Raw genomic sequence first — 5,790 nt, 5'->3', positions numbered from 1 at the left:
CAAGTTCCATGAGCATCTTTATGACCATTACTTTAACTCTTTTCAGTTAAATTACTTATCTCCGTTCCATTAGGTTTTTTTTTTTCTGGGATTATATCTTGTCCTTTCATTTGGGACATACTCTTCTGCCTTTCATTTTATTTGACCTTCTGTGTTTGTTTCTTTGAATTAAGTGAAACAGCTACCTCTCCCAGTCTTGAAGGCGTGACCTTCTGTAGGAACATCCCCTGTGTAGACTGCATGTGTTGGGCACCTCTGGCAGGCCAGCTGGAATTAGAGCAGGCATGGGCCAGGGGATTCTCAGGGTGCAGTGTGTGAGGTCACTTGATGGGATGACTGGCACTGGAGTTGACATTGCCAGAGGTTTCTGGGGCACATTGTGTCGGGGCCACTTGGTGGGATGTCTAGAACTGGAGTGGGCCTTGGCAGGGTGGCTAGAGCAGACACGGACCAGAGCATCCTGGAGCATACAGCACTGTGACCACCTTGGCAGGACAGCTTGAGCCGGGATGAGTATAAGCAGGGGGACCTGGGATGCCCCAATGGGGCTGCCTTGGGGGGACAGCTGGAGCTGCTCTGAGCCAGAGGCTTGGGACATGCTGGGGATCATATTCCATGCTATCAATGTGTTTGTATATGTAAGGTGCTCAGCATAGATACTGGTAGGTGAGAAACACTCAATAAATCTTAGTTTTTACTTTATTACTTACAGAAGTTGGATATAACACAGTAATAAGGTGTTGACCTGTGCTCTTTCACTATATATGTGTTTACTTGTAGATGAATAACAGAGATTTATTAGGAAATCTATGGATTGATGCCATAGAAACTTCAGACTATAACTACAATTAATACTATCATTCCCCCTAATATATTGTTCTTATAGCTTTTCCTTTTCCAAGGGTAACTAGGTAGACAAGTAGATAGATAGACAGGTGAATTAACATATAAATATATAAAATGAATATATTCAGTATAATTAATAGTTATACAGCTTTTAGTACTATGGTGTATGCTTATCTAGGTGTTTGTGTACATATGTATGTAAAAATGTTTTTTATATGAGGACTTAAGTATTTTTCCAGTTAAATGAGTATACATTTCAGTATTAGTGTTTTTCCTTTTAAAAAATACATTTAATATTTCCATATATCCAGTGCTGAAACCTTCATCAGATGTACTTTAAACTTATTTTGTGACTGGATCCTTGAACCCTGCCTACAGCTAAATAAGTTGGAGAAATTTCTACTTTCTGGAAAGAAGCACTGCTGGGATATTTGGGATATTTAAAGCTGGTTACACTTCTCTAAATTTTTAGAATTACTAGCTGTTTGACACTTACTTCTATTTCTATGTTCCTCCTTCTTCTCTAAAACACATCTTCTTTCTTTTGAGGAGTCCTATTCGGTGACTTCTCCCCCACCCTTTTGTTCAACATGCTAAGGTAGTTTCTCTGTTGTTTCCACTGACAGATATCAGTTTTCCATTTGTAGAAAGGATCTGGGGGAAATTGAACGATGATCTAGTCAGCTCACCTTCCCAAGTCAGGAAAAAGGGAAAAGTAAGATTCTATCCGCTACAATTATTATTTTGGAATTGTGGTGTAAACATTCCCCTCCGACCTACACCTGACAAAAAGCGTGGACTATTAACTCCAGTCTGCATCTTTTGGCACCAGGGACTGCTCAGGCATTGAAGGCTGAGTTGATAGTGGCTTCCCACAGTGGGGCTGAATTACAGGGCAAAGAGTTGTCATGAGGACCAGCGTGTTTGCACATGGCTGTGTCAACCCAAGAGTCATAAATGTGACATGCAAGCTCTAAATTTTCTAAGAAGTGTTAATATTTAAGAGTACATTAGATCCAGGAATTTGTAAATCAGCAGTTTTACTTTGAACAGATCTCCTGCCAGTTTTGACATTGTTGAGTAAATTGGCAGCCTGTTTGCTGTTGTTTCCTCTTTTTGAAATTTAACCTCTTGGAAAAACAGCAGTCTGAGATGGTATATGTCTCAACATAGGCCACCAGAGAAGACCACTTAAAATTGTTTTTTTGATCTGGAGTATAAATTCCCCTCCAGCCTTCTAGCAACTTTCTTTCCTCCTTTTAAATCATTTTGACAGGGCATCTTTGCTGGGTTCACTTTTTGTGCCCTTTGAAAAGCTGGGGGCATAGGATTTAGGATGGAATATTCACTCTTGGAGTTTCCTACAGCTCACATTGTAAAAGAAGAAAGTTCTCAAATTTTCATGCTGTGAAAATTTTTTACTTTTTTACTCCAGTTAACTGATGTTTAATTCCATGCAACAGCATTTCAGATGTCAGATTTTTTAACATTGTTTTAAACACACGCAGACTTAGAATTAGCTGTGTTTGAATAATTAACAGTAATAGAGATAGTGATCACAATGATTCAAGTCATTGTTGTAAATAATATATGTTTAATATATCACAGCTTTATTATTTTTACATTGCAAACAAAAGTTTACCGTTTCTGAGTGGATTCAGAGGAAAAGTTTGTAGGGAAGGGATAGGCTTTGAAAAGAAATCAGTTCTAGGATATTCAGCCTCTGAATGTGTCTCTCCATGCAGTGTATAGAGATCTGGATATAATAGGATGATGATTCATGATATTTCTCTTGGATTAAAATTGGTTCAAGTCTTTCTCTGCCACTAGTAACAAACTATATAGCTGGCCCAAATCTGCTTTTTTGGCTTTTTAGTCTCAAATGTCAGTTGGTAGAATTCCATAGAAAGGAGACTTTGTTTGAGACAATCAGCCATGTTGGTAAAACAATGTTTTGTTTGGAAATATCACAGACTGCTGCTTCAAAGTGCTTAATGAATGGGTATGTGTCTGTTTCTACATTTTTTTTTAAAGGAAACCAAAAGATAGGAAATACAAACCTACACATTAAAGAGTTCTGCCAAATGAAGAGCTCTGTCCTTTTTATAAAGACATTCTCTGCCAAGAGTTTGCCAAAACCTAATTGCAAATAAGCATCACAACTTCTCACAAACAAATCAGGAAATCCTGTGAACGGATGCCCAGTGTTTTCATGTGCATTGCCAAAAAATCACTGCCCACTGGGCAGAGATAGAAGGAGAAATATATTGCAATGTCTATATATGGGTGTACTAATATCCTGCGGTTCAGACCATAGCTTCATAGCTATGATAATCCCTCATTTACGAAGCCTTTGATTATCTCCATAAATGGTGAGCAAACAGTGGTCCAGACAGAAAGGGATTTTATAAGTTCTAGTTTCTTGTAGAAAAACAAATATTGGTGTCTCTTTTCCAAATACCTGGAAATATGGATTCTAATTTTTTTTTTAATCTGGAGTTAGTTCAGTTTTATTTTGGTGCTAAGAGGCCAGAAAAATCTCAACTAGTAGAGCAATAATTTTATGGATTTTTATTTTTAAGGCAGTACTTAATGAGGCAGTAAATAGTAAAATATTTTTGAAGTCAGATTTTTGGCCAATCTTTAAACACAATGAATATCATTTCCTATCACTTTGTGATAGGCAGTATGTTACTCCTTTAAATATATGCAATAATTTTAATAGTTTGGATCCCTATGAGCAAGTTAATACATTTTCAAAGAGTTCAGGAAATTTATCTCAAATTATTTAGCTAGCAAATGGCAGGTCTAGATTTTTAACAAAATTTTGTCTTACTCTAAACCCTCTGCTCTTTCTTTTTTATAAATTTATTTATTTACTTATTTTTGGCTGTGTTGGGTCTTCGTTGCTGTGAGCGGGCTTTCTCTAGTTGTGGCGAGTGGGGGCTACTCTTCGTTACGGTGCACAGGCTTCTCATTTTGGTGGCTTCTCTTGTTGCCAAGCATGGGCTCTAGGCGCGCAGGCTTCAGTAGTTGTGGTTCACGGGCTCAGTAGTTGTGGCTCAAGGGCTCTAGAGCGCAGGCTCAGTAGTTGTGGCACACAGGCTTAGTTGCTCTGTGGCATGTGGGCTCTTCCCGGACCAGGGATCAAACCCATGTCCCCTGCATTGGCAGGCGGATTCTTAACGACTGCGCCACCAGGGAAGTCCATAAACCCTCTGCTCTTTATGACTATATTCTAATGATTTCCTTATATCAATAATAAGGCAAAGCATCTCACTTGACTCCAAAAAAGAAATTAAAAATTCTACTTATAATTTAATCCACAGAACTAAATTAGTATTTATTTTCAAAATATCTCTCATAACTTCCTTTATTATTTCTCACATTATTGAAGCGGCATAACTACTTCCACTATCTTTACCCTTAATCTGACCCGGGGCCAACAAATGTACAGCACAGCTGCTGTACCCGCCTTTCCCTCACCCCTGTCAGACATCACTAATAGAAAACCACGCTCTTCTCATTGAGGCCAGCCTCAGCCTTGTGTTCTTCATCACAATGCTCCAGACAAACAATACCAGTCATCTGAACTTGCACCGCCCACCCCTAAAAAAAAAACCTATATTTGCCATTAGAGATTCATTTCATCCTGTGCACTGTTACCAGAAAAAATCCCCTTAATATATTTCTCTTATAATTTCACTGTTCTGAACAAAGTCAGTCAGAGGCTCATTATGGCCTACTACCTAAAATCAGATTCTGTAGCTCCTCTGAGAGCTTTCCTAAAGTTTCTTCTCAGCCTTTTCTTCCCCTCTCTTTACTCTTCTCCACAGATTTTACCTTTCATGTCCTGAATTTTGCATTCTCCTATCATTTGTGTGTTTGCTCTTGATCTAAGAATGTTGCTTTGTTCCTTTCGAGCAGGGGTCCCCAACCACCAGGCTGCAGACCGTTACCAGTCCATGGCCTGTTAGGAACCAGGCCGCACAGCAGGAGGGGAGCGGTGGGCAAATGAAGCTTCATCTGCCGCTCCCCATCGCTCCTCATCACTCGCATTACCGCCTGAACATCCCCCACCCCCCGGGTCAGTGGAAAAATTGTCTTCCACGAAACCAGTACCTGGTGCCAACAAAAAGGTTGGGGACCGCTGCTTTAGAGTGATACAATGTGCCAGTCATTTTAGGTCAATCTCCCAACTATTTCAAAACCAACAGATTTCTTCTTTTTCCAAATTTCCAGATTTTCAATATAGTAGAAGTTCTCTAATTTAATGAGATCAAGACCAGTGGTTGACTGGTCAAATCAACAACAACAACAATGAATGCTAAAGGAAAGAATCATACATTTAGTAAATATTCTCATATATAACTTTAAAAACTGTACATTAATTGATCAAGCTTCTGATACAGGACCATTTTTCTTCTTTGATTAAGAGTCTGTTAAACAGCTCGTACAGCTCAATAGCAAGGAAACAACCCAATCAAAAAATGTGCAGAAAGCCTAAATAATCATTTCTCCAGAGAAAACATACAGATGGCCAAAAAGCACATGACAAGATGCTCAACATCACTAATTATTAGAGAAATGCAAATCAAAACTACAGTGAGGTATCACCTGACACCAGTCAGAATGGCCATCATCAGAAAGTCTACAAATAATAAAGGCTGGAGAGGATGTGGAGAAAAGGGAACCCTCTTGCACTGTTGGTGGGAATGTAAATTGATACAGCCACTATAGAGAACAGTATGGAGGTTCCTTAAAAAACTAAGAATAGAATTACCATATGATCCTGCAATCCCCTGCTGGGCATATATCTGGAAAAGATGAAAACTTTAATTCAAAAAGATACATGCACCCCAATGGTCATAGCAGCACAAGACATGGAAGCAGTCTAAACGTCCATCAACAGACAAATGGATAAAGAAGATGTGGTATATATAT

This window comes from Tursiops truncatus, chromosome 7, assembly GCF_011762595.2.
Source record: "Tursiops truncatus isolate mTurTru1 chromosome 7, mTurTru1.mat.Y, whole genome shotgun sequence".
Taxonomy (NCBI): Eukaryota; Metazoa; Chordata; class Mammalia; order Artiodactyla; family Delphinidae; genus Tursiops; species Tursiops truncatus.
This window is presented reverse-complemented; position numbering follows the sequence as displayed.